This window comes from Cyprinus carpio, chromosome B20 (assembly GCF_018340385.1).
Source record: "Cyprinus carpio isolate SPL01 chromosome B20, ASM1834038v1, whole genome shotgun sequence".
Taxonomy (NCBI): domain Eukaryota; kingdom Metazoa; phylum Chordata; class Actinopteri; order Cypriniformes; family Cyprinidae; genus Cyprinus; species Cyprinus carpio.
In genome coordinates this window covers 25,247,502-25,267,913 of record NC_056616.1, presented here as the reverse complement: position 1 = coordinate 25,267,913, position 20,412 = coordinate 25,247,502, and the positions used below count along the sequence as shown (strand labels likewise).

Sequence of the window (20,412 nt, the reverse complement as noted above, 5' to 3'; positions counted from 1 at the left end):
GGGAACGAGCGGCTGAGAACGCATTACATGCACCATGTACTTTCCAGATGCTTCTTTACAGACTAATGTGTCTGTAACTGTGACAATGTCTTCATTCACAGACAATCTGTGTTTCTAATCATATCTGCTCAATTCACTGAAAAACATCAGATTCTCTTCAGATTATAGACATGCAGATTGGAGATGATCAATAATCGTCATTCTTTTCTACTTTACCCAGCCCATTCAGCAAAAAAAAAAAAAAAAAAAAAAAAAAAAAAAAAAAAAAAAAAAAAATTAAATAAGCTAAATATATTTAATATATATGCTATGTATATTCTGTAAACGGTGAAGCTCAATGAAATATATTTTTGAAATTTTAAATATATTTAGTTTTAACCTTCATATGCCAAAATACATTTTAAAATGTGTTTTAGGGGCAAGAAAATATATTTCTAATCTTACAGTAGCCTACATTTTGGATAAATGCAAATGTGGATTAAATAGCCATCAAATATAGATTTATATTGATTTAATAATGTTTTATTAAAACATTGACTTATTAAAATAATTTAATAATAATTTGTAATTTTAGCAAATACATTTTTGGGGCATTTTATTGCATATTCTGAAATATATGTATGTATGTATTAGATTCTTTATTCTTTTTTTTCCTTTTATCTTTTATTTATTTAATTAATTATTATTTTTGCTGTATAGGAGTGATCGAAAAGCAAACTACATACTAATAAAAAAAAGCAGAGGGTTGTGCAAAATTTCTAAGCAGTATATAAACAGAGTAATAATGGTGCAAATTTAGATTTGAACACAGGAATAAATAACATTTTATAATATATACACATATACACACACATGGAAAACAGCTATTTCAAATTCTAATAATATTTCAAAAGTTTCACTGTATTTTTTATTAAATAAAAGCAGCCTTGATGTTTTATTCCCAAACTTTTTAGCACCTGTGTAATTATGGACACCACGTTCCTTGAAGAGAAACATCTTAAAATCAAATATCTGTATCAAATGCAATCCCATAATGCCACATTTCATATCGAAACATGAAACATCTTGAAACCTTTGAGCTTCTTTGTGTTCATGGTTTTATGAGTTTTACACTTCCAGACGCTGTAATATACTGTACTGTCCTAATATCAGTCTCAGACTGTCACCGTCCCAACAGCCAGCAACAGAAATTAAACAGCACGCCGATCCATGCTTACTTTCTAGGGATTTATAGCAGATATCGTCCTGTCAGTCAAAACTCACTCAGTCCTGTGACGTGAAAAACAGACAAATAATCCGAGGAGAAAGATCCGAATGAGTTTGATTCAGTGTTCATGGGTCAAAAACTTCAGACAAGATATTAGTAGAGAGCCATCTCACCGTCTACATAGACAGCATGCTGTAGTCTCATTAGGGACTGATTTGAAAGACTCGCTGGAAATTTTAACAAGTTTAGAAACCGGTTGCCTGATTTTTGTAAAGCAAACTAACAGGTAAAACTGAAGCTATCTGGCCAAAAATAAAGCAAGTATTTACATATGAAGTAATAAATATGAAGTTAGTTTTGTGTCAGTTTCAGTTAATATATTCTAGAATGTTACTTAATATGAGACTGCACTGCAAACATCCTAAAATATTACATTTAATCTTCTGTTTCAACTTGAAAGGCTCAACATTTCTTCATGCAAACTGAGTGCAACTAACCAGCTAAGAAAAAAAAAAAGAAAATAATTTTCTTGGTTATGTGAATGTTAAAGGAATGTTACATTGTATCATTTTGCAAACGTTATAAGAATGTTAGTTTTTAATATTCTCGGAACGTTCTGAACAAGTAGTAACATTTAAAAAGCATTAGACGAATGTTTGACTAAAATGCTGTTCCAAGAATAATGTTTTGAGAATGTTTTAAAAGAACCAGATAACTTGGATTGAATGTTACTGGAAGAACGTGGAGAGAACATTGCCAAGACGTTGTGCCAAGGTTCCTCGTTAGCTGGACATTACAGAAGACTCTCAACACAAGTTTGAAATTCATTTCAATATGAACATCTCAACAAGTGTTTAAAAACATCGCAATAATAAAACAATGCTTCTAAAACATAAAACACACTTCTAATAAATAAATCATAAATAACCCTGGTCATGTGACTGAGAAAACAACACAGTAGACTAATAAACATAAAACAGCACACTGACGGTTAATAAAATAGTCTATTTTTAAATTAGATAGCACATTTTATCAATACATCTCAGAAAGAAATATACGCACCTATATATAATCAACATTTCTTCCATCTTCAGTGGATTTTGTGCAATGCATTCTGGGATTGTCCTGTCTGTAAAATAATAATGAATGTGTGTAAAGCTGATTCACAGCATCTGAGAGACTATGATAATGTTATACACAAGCTTCTGAGCTCTGCAAAGTATTTAACAACAACAAAAAACACACACACAACCAACCTAAACCCAAACTTCACATTTTTAGGTCAAATTAAATGTTGCCACATTAAATTAAATAACACAATTTTTAATATAAGTTATAACAATAAAGTTATATTTGATAAAATAAATAACATTTGCTAAAATAAATGCATAATAAAAAAATAAAAACATTTTATAAAATACCAAATAACATAAAAAATAATAAAATAATTTGCATAAATATTTTTAAAATAATACATTTTTATTTAAAAAATAATAAAACATTATATAATGAACAAAAATTATATTTTATAATAAATTAAAACTAACACATTAATACAGTGTATTATATTCATATTAAGGTTTGTTTCTTTCTTATTAAGGCTCTTATTTTATTTTTTTATTTTTTTTGTCTGTTTATTTAATTGAACAGATTTCAGGTTTGCACAGTTTGTGAGCGAAACAGCTGCATCGTGTGGGTTTGTGTTGTTGTTCTAAATTAAAATCAGGACATGAAAAGGAAATAAAGAACACAATATACACATGTTCACAACACCTCCACACACACACGCACTCGCACCGACCACGAGTTTTCATTCAGTGAAAGAACATTTTCAATTTTACAGTAATTGTCCTATTATAAAGAGAGCCATTAAGATGGAAAGTAATTAATGTGGCACATAATCTCCTACAATCACGTCCAGAGGAGGATAAAAGCTCGTCTGTATCAGTGCCGTCAAAGCGTCTGCTGCATGCAGAGCCATGGCAACAAGCGCAGCACTGCATTACTGCAGCGTACAGTGACAGAGACTAGAAAAACAGCTATTTATGGGTCCTTTACCATGGTACTTTTACTTTTAGATCAAAGAATGAATGACATACAAGTATAAACAATCCAGACAGGCTTTCAGAGGCTGTTCCTTCATATTTCAAGAGACTTCACTGAACATATCAAATCAAATAAAAACAGAATGCATGCATGTATGTGTGCAGAAATAAATGGGGTAAAAAAAAAAAAACATTAAATTTAAAAAATAAAATAAATAAAAATAGACAGAAAAGAATGCATGCATACACACAGAAATAAATGAAGCAAATAAAATAGAGTAAAAAAAATACACATGCAAAATAGAATGCATGCATGCAGAGAATTAATTAATGTATGTGTGCATAAACAGTAAATAAAATTAAATTAAAAAATAGAAAGATGTATGCATTAAATAAATTAAATTAAAATTAAATTAAAAAACAAAAGAAGATGTGCAAAATAAAATGCATACAAGTATGCATAAAGTGAGTTAAATAAAATTTTATTAAAATTAAAAATTGACATACAAAATACAGTGCATGCATGCATGTGTGCAGAAATACTTTTAATCATTAAAGTTCGGTGTGTTTTCAAAGCTTCTTGCCGTATATTTAGCATTATTTTAGCAGGTCAGCGAGGGTCGCAGAAGCAGCAGAAGTCATGCATTATCTAGATGTACTGAGACTCAGAACACTAAAGCAGATCTCAGGCTCATGGAGCGGCTCAGGAATAATACAAGAAGACAGAGTCTGAACACTGGACAGCGGGACAATGTTCTGTCGATGACAGCAGGTGTTTCAGATGTAAAACTGATGCAATGCATCGCTCTCACTAAACCTGTCAAGAAATATCCAGGTTACATCACAGCAAAAAATAAATAATAAAAATTTTAATTATATTACATATCATCAAACTGAAATAAAGACATTGCACATTGAGACTTTTGACAATTAAGCACATTTCCCCAGTTATCAATAATGTAACAACAATTGGCATACAACTGAAATAATACAAAACAAAAATTATTCTAAATAAAACTGTTTTGATGTTTTAAAGTCTGACTTTACTTATTTATATTGCACATTGTGACTTTTTTACTATTCAGCACATTTTCCCCAATTATAATTTGACAAAATGCAAAAATAAATAAGAATAAAACTGCCACCAAGCTGAAGACAACATTTTACAATTTGACCATGTTTTTGCACATTATATAATATATATATATATATATATATATATATATATATATATATATATATATATATATACACACACACACACACACACACACACACACACACGTATATATAGTGACGTTTTGAAAATTAAGCAAATTTGTTTCCTAATTATCATTAATGCAAAAATACACTGAAATGATACCATTTATATAATATTAAACTGAAAATTACTGGAAATGCAGTTGCAAAAATAAATAAATTAATTAACTAATTGTAAAAGTTGTAAGTATAATCATGCTAGCATTTACCTTGATCATCTCTTTTTTTCTGTCCCAAATATATCTAAAGAAATCGGAAGACGTGCTTTTAAATTTAAAGCCCCATCTGATTGGAACAGCTTACCTTGTTCCTTAAGGTCCATCTCTTCCTTTCCACTCTTTAAGTCAGCCCTTTTAACTTACTTGCAATCCTGTGACCAATGTAAATGTTTCCCTGTTGTATGACCTGGATGTAAGAGATTATGTATGCATATTTGTTTGCGTGCATATGTGTATGTATGTGTATATATGTATTTTTGTATATGTATGTATAGGTAGGTTTTATATATATATATATATATATATAAATAAATAAATATATATAAAACCTGTAGGTTTTACATATTTGGCTTCGTCAAATATGGTTCTCTCCTGTAATATCTTTATATCATACTATACTGTTTATGTGAATACACTTTGGACAGAGTTGGGACAGGTTGGGGTGGTTGGTTGTGAGGAAGAGCTTTATGTGCAAGTGTGTAAGTGTTTGGTGCTATCTTGAGGACCCCCTAGAAAATGAGATGTTTTCATCTCAAGGGGTTATCCTCCAATAAAATGAAATGAAATTAAATGAAATTTACTTATTACCTTTAAACTTATTTAATAACAATATTAGAATTTAAAAATGTAATTAATGAGGACATCTTTTGTGATTACTGTACGTTATTTAAAAATAATAACCTAAATTTAATGACCTATATAAAAAAGCTTTTTTTCTGTTGATTTTATGGTTAAAAACATGTCCATTTCAGTCTTCCTCCTACCATACCCAGCTCCTACAGAATCATGAAAACCTTGAAACTGAACAAGTTGAAAAAATAAGAGTTTGACTGAATGAATGGTTTGTTTAGCACAATTACGGCCCAACAAGCGTCTGAATGCGAAGCGTTCCCATCAGCTCCATTCAGATCAACAGAGACGCGTCATCAGCGCAGGAAACAATGATCTGCTCTCAGAGAGAGAGACTGATGAGGAGCTTAATGACGAGCTTTATCACGGATCCATCAGGTACGAACGAAAGCGAAAGCGGCTCAATTAAAGAATCATTAGTTCCCAGCTGCTGCTTGTGTGACGGCTCCAGAAACAGCTCTTCCCTCCTGTGTTTTAACAAGCTGCTTCCCATCCACGTTCACCCTTCAGAGAAACTTTCATCTGAGGGTGAACGGCCGAGGATTGTGCTGCGGGGTAGAGTGAAGTCCACAGAGGAGCAGACGTGATGAGGTGCGCTATCAGACCTCTACAACAAACACAGAGACGCACCTGAACCTCGTTAATCAGCGCTGCTCGACCCGAGGCCAACGCTTATGGAACGTTTTAAGGTTCATAGAAAGCCCTCGTTTGTAGCTACTTCTTGAATGTCCTAAAAAGTTTTGTAACCTTTAAATAACGTTTTAAGCACAAGATGAAAACTCGACATTTCAACGTTCTTTGAATATTAAAAATTAATGTTCAGCTGACGTAATATTTTGGGTGAGAAATTAAGAATGTTGTTACAAAACAACAACTTTTTGTAACCTTTAAATAACGTTTTAATCCTAATATTTTGAATCTTATATATCTTTGAAGTTCTTATATATATATACACCGTGTATATATATATATATATATATATGTGTATATATATATATATATATATATATATATATATATATATATATATATATATATAAATATATATATAAAAAAATAGCTGTATATATATAATTTGAAAAAATCTCCATTCTTATTTTATGGGGGAAAAAATTGATGTTTGTGATTTATTTATTTATTTATTTATTTATTTATTTATTGGGTGATTTTTTTTTATTGATATGTTTCTCATCAACAAATTGGCTCACATTAGGCCTTTTTTGCAAATCATAATTTTTCAAATGATGCAGGGCTGTGTTATCATTAATGTAATGCAAATAGGCCTAATAATAATAATAATTAAAAAATATAAATCATTAATAAAATATTTTAAGAAACACTTGTAAGTTTAAATCATGTTATCATTCACTGTAGTGCATTTTAATTAAAAGAAAATTGAAAATTAATTTGTAATTGTTTCACAGTAATAAGAATATATTTTATTTTGTAACCACCATGGTTATTATAGTTAACTAAAACTGAAACTAAAACTCAAATAAAAAAAAAAAATAAAAAATACTTTGCTTGAAATGAAAAATATTAATAATGGAATAAAACATTTTATTTCAGCTCGTTGCCAAGGCATTATTTCCCATTTTAATTTAACTTGATGTTCCAAAATAACTAAAACTAAACTATAAAATGATATAGACATATTTGAAAAAAAATACAAATTACAAAAACACAACCAAATTTTGAACCCTTTGTCCTACAAAAAGTTCATTAAAAAAATTAAAACATGTACATTACATTTTGTACATTTCAGCTACCTTCCCTGCTGAATCAACTCATACAGAAACATGAACAGGAAGAAAAAGCAAAAAGAGTTTGGACTAAATGTATTCAATTTTGGTTTTATTTTGGTTTTATTAGATGTCTAAGCAGGCATTATTATGAGCCATCGCAGATACTCTTCAGACATGAAGCCTGTACCTCGATCTCCCCTGCGTCCTTCACACAAGGATTAGTTTCTCCAAGAAGGACACATTTAATGCTCAGAGGACGGGGTTTTAATGCTGATGCATGCATTTGCAAACAGGCTTCATGCTCAGACTGTATTTGTGATGCTTCTAGTTCAGCTGACTATATTTTGGAGCAGATCTGCAGTGTTTTTCCTCGGTTCGCTGTGATCATCAGCTGATCATTTATTCATCAGATCATTTCTGTGTTTCAGTCTTGTGAGCGGAGAGCATCAATAATGCACGTGTCAGTGAGTGTTTGCGTCGCATGTGCGTTTGCACGACGTGGATTTCTGAAAGATTGCATGTGGAATGTCCTTGCATGCGGTCCATCACGAGCGCCTGCTTTGAAGCTGCTTATGTTTATTAAAATGTGAATTATCTTCTGGCTGGAAACTGCAGTATAATTTCAGCCCTTCCTGACAAATCAGACTCCAGCCCGCAGAAAACACAGCAGGTTCCCACAGAATTCAATCATTCACAAACTCCTGACCTCTGTGTACTCGTTCATTAAATATAGTTTGGCTAATTTGATGATGCTTTCTGCGTAAGATTACAATCTAAAGAAACATCAGTAAGAGTTTACTTAAAGCCTTTATGTATAATGCATTATAAAGATATTTATGAATTTACATTATGATGCATTATATATTATGCAATATACTTTCTGTAACACAATGCATTATAAATGAGATTACAATTATTCATAAGATCATACAATACATTATAGGAGGCATAACAAGGTATATTTGATGCATTACAAATATTTCATGATGTAATATATAAAGGCTTTACATAAACATTTTAATGTTTTTGAAAGTCTCTTTTGTTTAATTTGTTAAAAAATACAGGAAAAATTGTGAAATATTATTACAATTTAATAAAAGTGTTTTCTATGTGAATATATTCTAAAGTGTAATTTATTTCTGTGATGTGCAGCTGTATTTTCAGCATCATTACTCCAGTCTTCAGTGTCACATGATCTTCAGAAATCATTCTAATATGATGATCTGCTGCTTGAGAAACATTTCTGATTATTATCAATGTTGAAAACAGTTGTGCTGCACAATAAAACAACAAAAACACACACAAACTTTATTTTTCAGGATTCACAGATAAATAAAAAGTTCAAAAGAACAGCATTTATTTGAAATAGAAATCTTTTGTAAGATTATTCATGTCTTCACTGGCACTTTTGATGCGAGTGTATGTATATTTAATTCAGATTTTTCCCTCAGATTCATTATGTAGAGTGTGATAAAGTCTGAGATTCTCTCCGGCCGTGTCAATATCTGGAGCTGATGTGTTATGAAGCTGTCATCAGACGTGTGGTCACACTTTAATACGGCTAATTTTGGATGCGGTCTGGGTTTCCAGCAGCCTCCCTCCGGTGATGTCAGCTCCTTTAGTCGTGGAAACAGCAATGCTTCAAATCTGCCAGTGGTGCAATTAGCTGTCAGTCAATTAAGCGTTAAATCAGCCACCAGCTGATCGGAACAGAAACAGAACGATCTAACCGCACCGGTTTTAGTCAACCCCCTTTTGAACTGCTTTATTTACACTTCATTTCATATGTTTCTTCTTAAACACCAAAATGAGATTTAAATATTGCTGGAGGGACCACTAATAATAATAAAAAAGAATAATAATAATAATATAAAAAGTTGAAATGTTCGAAGGTTTAGGGTTTTAGTTTAAGTTTTTTTTTTTTTTTTTAAGATAAATTTTTTTTATTATTATTCATCAAGGACACATTAAATTGGTCATATTTCTAATAAAAGTTGTTCTTTTGAACTTTCTATTCATCTTGAATGAATTTATATATATATAAAGATTCCGTTCTGTCGTGGATTTACCCTTGTGTGGATTTATTAAAGACTGTTTGCATTAATCTACATCTTCGTGCATTTATTTCACTATTTTTAAACAATAGTGATTGTAGTCGAACTGCTTTAAAAACTGTATTTTGAAGAAAGCTTCTGATCACTGGAAGTTCTTCTTCCACACAACACAAGTTCTATTTGCAGCTCAAGCCATGAAACTTTCAGGAGCTCCTGATTTTGATGTTAAAAATCAATACGCCTGTAGAGACGTCTCGGCCTGAGTCAGCCGGACCACCGATCGACAAGAAAGATGTTCCCAATGAGACGAACACTGACAAGAAATCCCTCTTCATCATTCCAGCCACCTTCACCTCGATCCTGACCAATTAACAATCGCTGGAATATCCCTAACACACGCTCTCTTTGCTCGTCTCCAGTAGCCTCCATGGGCTCAAGTGTATGAATCTGAAGATTTCAGGCATTAATAATAACAGACAAGCATCATTATTACTAGTTCACACACATACTGTAGGATTACGGATCTGAAACATTAAACATGGAGACCAGAAATCATCTGAACATCCAAAGAGCTGCTTCCTTCGCCTTTAAGATCTATTTTTAGCCTTGAAGGAGGGAGACACAGTTTATCCCGTTCTTCTTGTGACACCGTTTTGCAGTTCTCCGTTCATCCGTTTCTAGTGCCGAGCAGACATGGAAATCCATCAAGACGGTGTCATTTCCCTTCAGTCTGCTGGATTGATTTCACGAGCTCACGCTCACAATTACCAAACACGCTTTCAAACTGCATTTCAGTGAGAATCAAGAAGAGCTCCAGATCCAGGCAACAAACAATAGTTTATTCAGACTTCTGAGGGTTTCCTTTGAAACCAAACTGACTCTTTACACACACAGCAACATACAGTACATCAATGTTGATTAGGATTACTGATTACAACAATTATAATATATTCGTCATGACAAACATCTGAATAATCTATAAAAGATTATCTGAACTGACTAGATTTTTTTATATACTTGAAAGAAACAAGAGGAATTTGCCCACACAAAACTATGCCAGGGTGTTGCTAAGGTGTTGTTGGTGGTTGCCAGGGTGTTACTGAACTGCTCTGGAGATTTTTGTAAGAAATGAAGGGTTTCTGACCACACAAAACTCACTGCCATAATGTTAGGGTGTAATAAGTGGTTGCCAGGGCGTTGCTAAGTTGTTGTGGATGGTTGTCAGGGCGTTACTAAGGAGTTCACATTGGTTGACAAGCATTGCTAAAGTGTTCTGGTGATTTCTGGAAGAAACGAAGGGTGTCTGACCACACAAAACTCACTGTCTTAATGCCAGAGCATTGCTAAGGTATTCTAGGTGGTTGCCAGGGTGTTGCTAAGTTGTTCTGAGTGGTTGCCAGGGTGTTACTGAACTGCTCTGCTGATGTTTGGAAGAAACAAAGGGTGCCTGACCTCACAAAACTCACTGTCTTAATGCCAGGGCATTGCTAAGGTATTCTAGGTGGTTGCCAGGGTGTTGCTAAGTTGTTCTGAGTGGTTGCCAGGGTGTTACTGAACTACTCTGGTGATGTTTGGAAGAAACAAAGGGTGATTGACCACACAAAACTCACTGCTATAAGGCTATAGTTTTATGAGTGGTTGCCAGGGTGTTGCTAAGGTGTTGTAGGTGGTTGCCAGGGTGTTGTTAAGGTGTTCTGAGTTCTTGCCAGGGTGTTACTGAACTGCTCTGGTGATGTTTGGAAGAAACAAAGGGTGATTGACCACACAAAACTCACTGCTATAAGGCTAGGGTGTTATGAGGTGTTGCCAGGGCGTTGCTAAGGTGCTTTTGGGTGGTTTTCAGGGTATTGCTGAAGTGTTCTGGTAAATTGTAGAAAAAAAGTAAGGTTGTCCGACTACATAAAACTCTATAGTAGCATTATTCTATAATTCTATAATACTTGAGTGGTTGCCAGGGTGTTGCTAAGGTGTTGTAGGTGGTTGCCAGGGTGTTAAGTTGTTCTGAGTGGTTGCCAGGGTGTTACTGAACTGCTCTGATGATGTTTGGAAGAAACAAAGAGTGATTGACCACACAAAACTCACTGCTAAGGCTAGGGTGTTATGAGGTGTTGCCAGGGCGTTGCTAAGGTGCTTTTGGGTGGTTTTCAGGGTATTGCTGAAGTGTTCTGGTAAATTGTAGAAAAAAAGTAAGGTTGTCCGACTACATAAAACTCTATAGTAGCATTATTCTATAATTCTATAATACTTGAGTGGTTGCCAGGGTGTTGCTAAGGTGTTGTAGGTGGTTGCCAGGGTGTTGTTAAGGTGTTCTGAGTTCTTGCCAGGGTGTTACTGAACTGCTCTGGTGATGTTTGGAAGAAACAAAGAGTGATTGACCACACAAAACTCACTGCTATAAGGCTAGGGTGTTATGAGGTGTTGCCAGGGCGTTGCTAAGGTGCTTTTGGGTGGTTTTCAGGGTATTGCTGAAGTGTTCTGGTAAATTGTAGAAAAAAAGAAAGGTTGTCCGACTACATAAAACTCTATAGTAGCATTATTGTATAATTCTATAATACTTGGGTGTTATGAGTGGTTGCCAGGGTGTTGCTAAAGTATTCTGGGACGTTGCTAGGGTGTTTCTATAGTGTTCTAAGTGGTTGCCAAGGTATTACTAAGGTATTTTAGATGGTTGCCAGCATGTTTCTAAGATGTTCTGCAGGGTGGCCATTGTTAAAGTGCTAAAGGCTTTACTAAGGTGTGGAAGACGGTTGCCAAGGTGTTGCTAAGCTGTTCTAATGTATTTTGGGTGGTTGCCAGGGAGTTGTCAGGATGTTTTTGGCAACTACAAGTCCAAAAGTGTCTGAAGAACAAACGCCACAAGTAACAGTTTAGTAGTAACTGATCAGTACTGATGCATGACTAAACTGAAACACAATCACACTAAAGACACACTGTTACCAGCACAGAAGTATTAATCAGTGTGTTTAACACTCACAGCTTTCTGCTTCAGCGCTCACATACATCTCATGTGTAACTTCACGGATCCATCAACAGCAGGTCTAGCAGATCTGAACCAACAGCCAATTAAGGCAGGAGGGATCTGATTGGACGCTGGATGGATGGGGCATGTAATGACAGCAGTCCTCGCAGCCAATTGGCTGTCAGTCTCTGATGCTCCAGGGACGCGCTAATTGCACCTCTTGCACTCCTGCGTTTTCCCCTGCGTCTGATGAGATGCCAATAGAGGCCAAAGCGTGCTTAACCGATCGATGATGGAGCTGATAAACAGAGAGGCCATCTCACCCTTACACTACACTTACTGAGAGATGAGTGTGCGCGCGCACACACACACACACAGAAAGAGAGCACCAGCACATTACTTCAGGCTGATACAAAATTGCATCAAGTGCTACACCCTTATACCATTTTACTAAAGCTTCACTACTGCACTTCACTATACATAACACTTGAACTTAAAATTAGAAGTGTTGCTGTAGAAATAAATAATACATATATTAGGTTTAAGTAATAGAAATTAACAAATGAAGCATCAAATTATGCACATAAACTCTCTTTTTGTTGTTGAACTCAGTGTTATTGTTAACTAAAACTAAATTATAAAATATATATATTTTATAAAACATAATAAAAATATTATATATTATGAAATATATGCTACAAAATAAATAAAATAAAATAAAATAAAAAAAAAAAAATATTTTACTAAACTAAATACCCTCTGGTGTTGTTTGCAAATTTTAAAAATCACTACTTCATCAGAACGTTACAAAATTCGGTGAAAGCTGTTGCTGTGTGACTTGATTTGAAAAATCTAAATTACATTTAAAAAAAAAATTATAATTTTTTTTAAATTTTATACAGAAAACAGTCCATAATTTAGATATGAATATTAATTAGTAACATGAAATACACTCAAAATGCAAAATATTAAAGAAAAGCATTATTGAAATTAAATATAGTTTATTTATTTCACACAAAAAATAAATAAATAAATTATACGATTATGGCCTCCAGTCAGTCTTGACCATGAACAACACGTGTGTGACTCCCAAATGAACAATACCAGAGGGATATTAGGTGAAAAACTTAATCTTGGGGAAAAATAGAAATGATGTCTGAAATAAGTACGTTGAAGTACTAAAATTACTACAAATTTACAGATATTATGGATCTAAATGACATCATTTTTGCAAAACTTGAGTTGTAATTAACTAAAATGTAAAAAAATGTATAAATAAAGCTGAAATCTAATAAATATTACACAAAAATCAAAGGAAAAAATGGAAATCAGAAATATTAGAAAATAAAATTAATAAAACAAAGTTATATAGATCTAGGAAAAAAAGCATGAAATGTAATTAAACTTAAAATGAAAACTGAAAATAGAAAAAAAGTTAAATATTTATAAATACTTTAACAGTGCAGAACTTCACTTTGGTTGCACTAAGAAGGTTCCTTTGTTTGTTGGGAAGTGAAAAAACATGTGAAACATGCATCTATCTTTTTGCTTAATTATTGTGGACACATGAGCAGGATCTTTCCACGGAACCTGAAGAAAACATACATTTTATTGATCTTCAATGATTCTGCATCATTTCAAAGATACAACAAAAACACAGATCAGTAAGGCAATGACATCGACTGGCTGCTTTTTTCCCGTCAAAATGGCTCATATGTGATTGGAGGAGAGCTTGACAGGTGGTGAAAGACGCCCCACAGCAACTTTAAAACTTTTAAAAATAAACCAATAAACCATGTCATTATCAACGGCTAATTAAGCTTTTACCTGCTCATTAGCGGAAAGGCAAGAAAGAAGAAAATGAACGTCTCAGGACCGTCTTCCTCAGAAACAGTTTCGCCTGATTATTCACATGAATCTGTCAAAACATGTCCAGGTTATATCTCACTCCACAATCAAACGAAAAAATATCTGTCATAAAATCAAGCCTATTTTGGGACTGCTCAGATTTTTTGCTTTAAGACATTTTCATGGCAATTAAGCACATTTTGGTGAGATTTGTGTCTTTATAGCCAAGACGCGTGAATTGTTTAAAAGCTGGATTTATTCTGATACAAACACAGTGTGATTTCATCTGTGAGATCTCATGCTTTAATTACTCTTCATAATGGTTACGAATGTACATTTACATCATGCAAATGAGCAGCCTGTGGTAGTAACACACCACAATATTGCTTTTTTCTCCATATGAGCAGCATTTCTAACAGCAGTAATGTTTATTACAGAACACATTAGCTCAGACGAGACGGTGAGGAGACAAAATGAGAATTATTTAACATTTGGCTAACTGTGTTCAATTTAACACTCTACATATGGAGAATTGATGCACCAGACTGCACTATACTATACACTGCTTGCTAACAATTTCACAACAGTATTTGGAACTGCACATAGCATCATATGATACTGTATGTCATATGACCTTATTATGTTGCATGTTTAATTAAGCAAGAGGCATTCAATTATTATTTCTGAAATAAATACGACTATTTTGCATTTTTAATCCAGTCAAATCGAAATGAGTCAAGAAAACAGAAACAATGTTGGAAAAAAAAATCCTATTAAATTTACAGTTTTGAAAAAGAATAATTAACAATTTGAACAAATGTTGAAAAAAAAAAAAATCTTATAAAATTTACAGTTTTAAAAAAGAATAATTTAAACAAACAAGCAAAAAAACTGCCAGTAACTCACCATAAAATAATGCCAATGCTTCATTTTTACAGCATGACATGTTTGTATATTTCCCAGCATATAATTGTATATTTCACTAATCGATATAACTTTGGTACTTATTAGTGCTGTCAAACGATTAATCGCATCCAAAATAAAAGTTTTTGTTTACATAGCATACATGAGTGTTCTGTTTATATTTATTATGTATATATAAATGCACACACATGCATCTATATATTTAAGAAAAAAAGTGTTGTTTATATATTAAATATATTTATATATAATATAAATGACATGAATATAAATATATTAGTGCTGCCAAACGATTAATCGCGATTAATCGCATTCAAAAAAAGTTTTTATTTACATAATATATCTGTTTGTACTGTTTATATTTATCATGTATATATAAATACACACACATACAGTATACATTTTGAAAATATTTACATTTATTTACGTCTATATTTATAGTCATCTAATTTATATTATATATAAATATATTTAATATATAAATGTAACATTTTTCTTAAATATATAAATGCATGGTTGTGTATTTACAGTATGTATACATAATAAATATGCACAGTACACACACATAAACTATGTAAACAAAAACTTTTTTTTGGATGCGATTAATCGCGATTAATCATTTGATAGTACTAATAAAAAAATACACACATATGTGTGTGTGTGTGTGTGTGTGTGTGTAAATAGATGTAAATATTTTCAAAATACATACTGTATGTGTGTGTGTTTATAAATACATACATACAAATTATACACAGTACTCACAGATATATTACATAAATTTCAATTTCAATTTCAATTATTATACTGAATGAAAAAACTCTTATTTTGGATGTGATTAATTGCGATTAATCATTTGACAGCACTAGTTATTATATGTTCTTACTCCACATATGTATTAAATGTGAGTCCTTGAAAGTTTTCTAACATGTTTACTTTAACTTCTCATGTAATAATCAGTGGTGTGAACTATTTCGGATGCTGCTGAAATGACTACAACAGTGGTTACAAATGCATATATTTAATTGTTTGATCATATTGTTGGATATAGGAACATCGGCTCTACTAAATCCTATGCCCTTGCTAACACATGACCTCCAGTGGATTTAGAGCACAAACTGTTCATTTTAGAATAAATATAGATTCAGTGTAAGTGTGTTAGTACAGAACAGAGCTTTGTGTTTACTCTTGGACTTTAGTAAGGCTGGTGATTATTAACATTTGCATGTAAATCCGCGACTCTCGCCGCTCATGCTAATTAGATGATGCTTCACTTCTACTAGCATCACACACTTGATGAACGCAGTCCTGCGAGATTGATTCTCCAGAGCGCCTGACAGCCCAGATTACCTTGACAAATTAATGGCTCTTTAATTTGATTTTCCAAGGATAGCGATGTCTAAGTGACTCCTGAGGTGTGCAGGGAGACGTTTGAAGTCCATTTTCCACAGTCGGCATATAATCACATCTATATGCTAACGACGTCTCACGCCGGCCTTTCCCAAACACACACACACACACACACACACACAACATAAACCTCCTTATGTTCTGCTTGTTGCTCCCTGTTGAAAACACAAATATTCCTCATGGACAGAGAGAAACTAGTGAAGGTTACTGAATGTTTAGCGAACTATGCAATGTTTCTGTCGCCTCTCGAGGGAGCAACTCTGAGATGGAGTTTCGCTCTTCAGTTGCAAATTTTTGCATCTTGGGCTACAACAAAAAAAGTAATTAGTAATATGCATTGCTAAGAACTTCATTTGAATAACTTTAAAGATGATTTTCTCAATATTTAGATTTTTTTGCACCCTCAAATTCCAGATTTTCAAATAGTTGTATCTCAGCCAAATATTTCAAAAAATTTCAAATAAAAAATTGACCCTCATAACTAAGTCAGCTGAACCATTGCAGCATGAAAAACTGATAACTTTTTTTTTTTCATCTGAAAGTGAATGTTTTTGCAAGCAAAATCGATTTATTTTGTTTGGAAACTTAAGTTGTTTTGATTTTAAATAAATATGTAAGGTTTATAGATTTGGAGCAATCATGAGTTACAAATTCAAAGGAATTTAATAAAATTACATTCATTCCAATGGGGTTAATACTCATAATTCTCAGATTATGTGTGACCCTGGAGCACAAAACCAGTCATAAGGGTGCATTAGTTGAAAGTGAGATTTATACATCATCTGAAAGCTGAATAAATGAGCTTTCCATTAATGTATGGTTTGTTAGGAGGACAATATTTGGAAATTACCTTTAAATATTTGAAAATCATCTTTTAAATTGTTCAAATGAAGTTCTTAGCAATGCATATTACTAATCAAAAATTAAGTTTTGATATATTTACGGTAGGAGATTTACTAAATATCTTCATGGAACATGACATTTACTTAATATCCTAATGATTTTTGTCATAAAAGAGAAATGTATAATTGTGACTCATACAATGTATTGTTGTCTATTGATACAAATATACCTGTGCTACTTATGACTGCTTCTGTGCTGCAGGGACATCAGTGAAATTCACTCCAAAATTGTGTGAGATATGAGGAAAAGGCTAAATATATTTAAAAAAAAGTTTTTTGACACAAATATAAATAATTTTACAAAAAGAAAATTTTGACACCTATGGTACTCCATACATAAAGGTCCCAAAAATCTTTATTTTAAAGTTAAATGTTAAAACAGTATCTCTTAAAAATAATTGTAAAAAGAAATGGGGGCGGGGGGGATATAATAATAATTACATAATCTTTTACTTACATTCCATTACCAAAAACAATGCTTTTTTATGTCAAAATGGGCCAAAGGCATTGTGACTAGAATTAGTTAATATTTTTAATCATATTGTGGATATTAAATAATGATTTATAATCAGATTACATTACACAATTGTACAATTAATGATTGAACCTTAAATTGAAATGCATTAAAACACTTTTATTATTATTATTATAATTAAAAATAATTATTAATACTTTTTAAAGGTATGAACTGGTAAGTATTAAATTGGGGGAATTTTTTATTTATTTATTATTTATTTACTTTGAATCAATTTACACTCAGAAATTGCTTACAAAGAAATAATTACAAAGACAGCAAGCAACAAATTGAATGTGAATTGGTTACAATTTGAATGTGAACTGGTTTCTGAAATTATAGCCTTCTGCGTATCATGCATTGTAATATGAACACCCTTATGATGCATTATAAACACCACCCTTATAATGCATTATAAACAGACTTGAAGTAGAAGTCTGGAAATGACTGTTATTACACACCCTTACATTACTAGTGTTTATATTGACACATGCTATAGTGACTATGGATGTGGTTTGTGATGACGAGCACATCTGCGGTCTAGAAGCTGCTGTCGATAGTCATAGACTCCAGGAGCACAGCAGACCATCATCATCATCATCATCATCATCATCATCATCATCATCATTCCTGATGCTCTGCCTCAGTTACCATTGAATTAACGGCCATCGCTGTCAGCCACAGACCATCGTTCAAATCACCGGCCACACAAAGACACTGAATTAACAGCATGTGATGATCAGATCTGAACGCATGCCAAATAATGCTAACTACATTTGGAGAACGCATGCTATTGCAACTTTATCCACCATTTTGCAACATGGAAGTAAGAGTTTTTTTGTGAACGTTGCAAGACTTCTGGTTCATTATAGGTAAACAACTTTAATTCAATTAAAAGACAAAACTATCCAAACCGAAAAAAATTTCATTATATATTTAAGACAATACATTTAAATCATATGATTAGAAAAACCAGTTTGCAATATCAAACGCCATAATATTGAAGCTTGTTTTCACCACAGAAAAAAAAAGTGTAATTGCGACATTTTATATTACAATTCAGACTTTGTTTCTTACAATTCTGAAGAAAAAAGTTTGAATTGTCACATAAAAATAGAATTGCAAGATATTTTGACCCTCGCAATTCATACTTTTTTCTAAGAATTCTGAATTTACAACTCAATTTGCTTCTTTTTTCTGAGTTTACATCTCGCAGTTGAGTTTAGGTCTCACAATTCTAACTTACAATTCTGAGTTCACGACTCGCGATTCTGAGTTCACGACTCGCGATTCTGAGTTCACGAATCGCGATTCTGAGTTCACGACTCGCGATTCTGAGTTCACGATTCTGAGTTCACGACTCGCGATTCTGAGTTCACGACTCACGATTCTGAGTTCACGACTCGCGATTCTGAGTTCACGGAGTCTGAGTTCACGACTCGCGATTCTGAGTTCACGACTCGCGATTCTGAGTTCACGACTCGCGATTCTGAGTTCAAGACTCGCGATTCTGAGTTCACGGAGTCTGAGTTCACGACTCGCGATTCTGAGTTCACGACTCGCGATTCTGAGTTCACGATTCTGAGTTCACGATTCTGAGTTCACGATTCTGAGTTCACGACTCGTGATTCTGAGTTCACGACTCGCGATTCTGAGTTCACGACTCACGATTCTGACGACTCGCGATTCTGAGTTCACGACTCCCGATTCTGAGTTCACGACTCGCGATTCTGAGTTCACGACTCGCGATTCTGAGTTCACGTAGTCTGAGTTCACGACTCGCGATTCTGAGTTCACGACTCGCGATTCTGCGTTCACGACTCGCGATTCTGAGTTCACGATTCTGAGTTCACGACTCGCGATTCTGAGTTCACGACTCGCGATTCTGAGTTCACGACTCGCGATTCTGAGTTCACGACTCAAGATTCTGAGTTAACGACTCAAGATTCTGAGTTAACGACTCACGATTCTGAGTTAACGACTCACGATTCTGAGTTCGCGATTCTGAGTTCACGACTCGCGATTCTGAGTTCACGACTCGCGATTCTGAGTTCACGACTCACGATTCTGAGTTCACGACTCGAGATTCTGAGTTCACGACTCGCGATTCTGAGTTCACGACTCGCGATTCTGAGTTCACGACTCGCGATTCTGAGTTCACGACTCACGATTCTGAGTTAACGACTCACGATTCTGAGTTCGCGATTCTGAGTTCACGACTCGCGATTCTGAGTTCACGACTTGCGATTCTGAGTTCACGACTCGTGATTCTGAGTTCACGACTCGCGATTCTGAGTTCACGACTCACGATTCTGAGTTCACGGAGTCTGAGTTCACGACTCGCGATTCTGAGTTCACGACTCACGATTCTGAGTTCACGATTCTGAGTTCACGACTCGCGATTCTGAGTTCACGACTCGAGATTCTGAGTTCACGATTCTGAGTTCACGACTCGCGATTCTGAGTTCACGACTCGCGATTCTGAGTTCACGACTCGCGATTCTGAGTTCACGACTCGCGATTCTGAGTTCACGACTCGCGATTCTGAGTTCACGACTCGCGATTCTGAGTTCACGGAGTCTGAGCTCACGACTCGTGATTCAATTTATTACTCACAATTCTGACTTTATATCTCGCAATTCTGCGTATAAACTCAGAATTGTGAGATATAAATTGTAAATTGTTATATATAAACTCAGAAT

General features: G+C 33.7%; 1 long non-coding RNA gene across 1 annotated transcript in view; it reads right to left on the bottom strand.

Moving 5' to 3' along the window:
• LOC122141061 overlaps positions 1-20,412 on the bottom strand; it is a 35,509-nt gene that overhangs the window by 2,405 nt on the left and 12,692 nt on the right. The window contains exon 2 of the long non-coding RNA XR_006157520.1: positions 2,270-2,336. This is a non-coding gene — a long non-coding RNA (uncharacterized LOC122141061). The remainder of the gene's footprint in view (positions 1-2,269; positions 2,337-20,412) is intronic.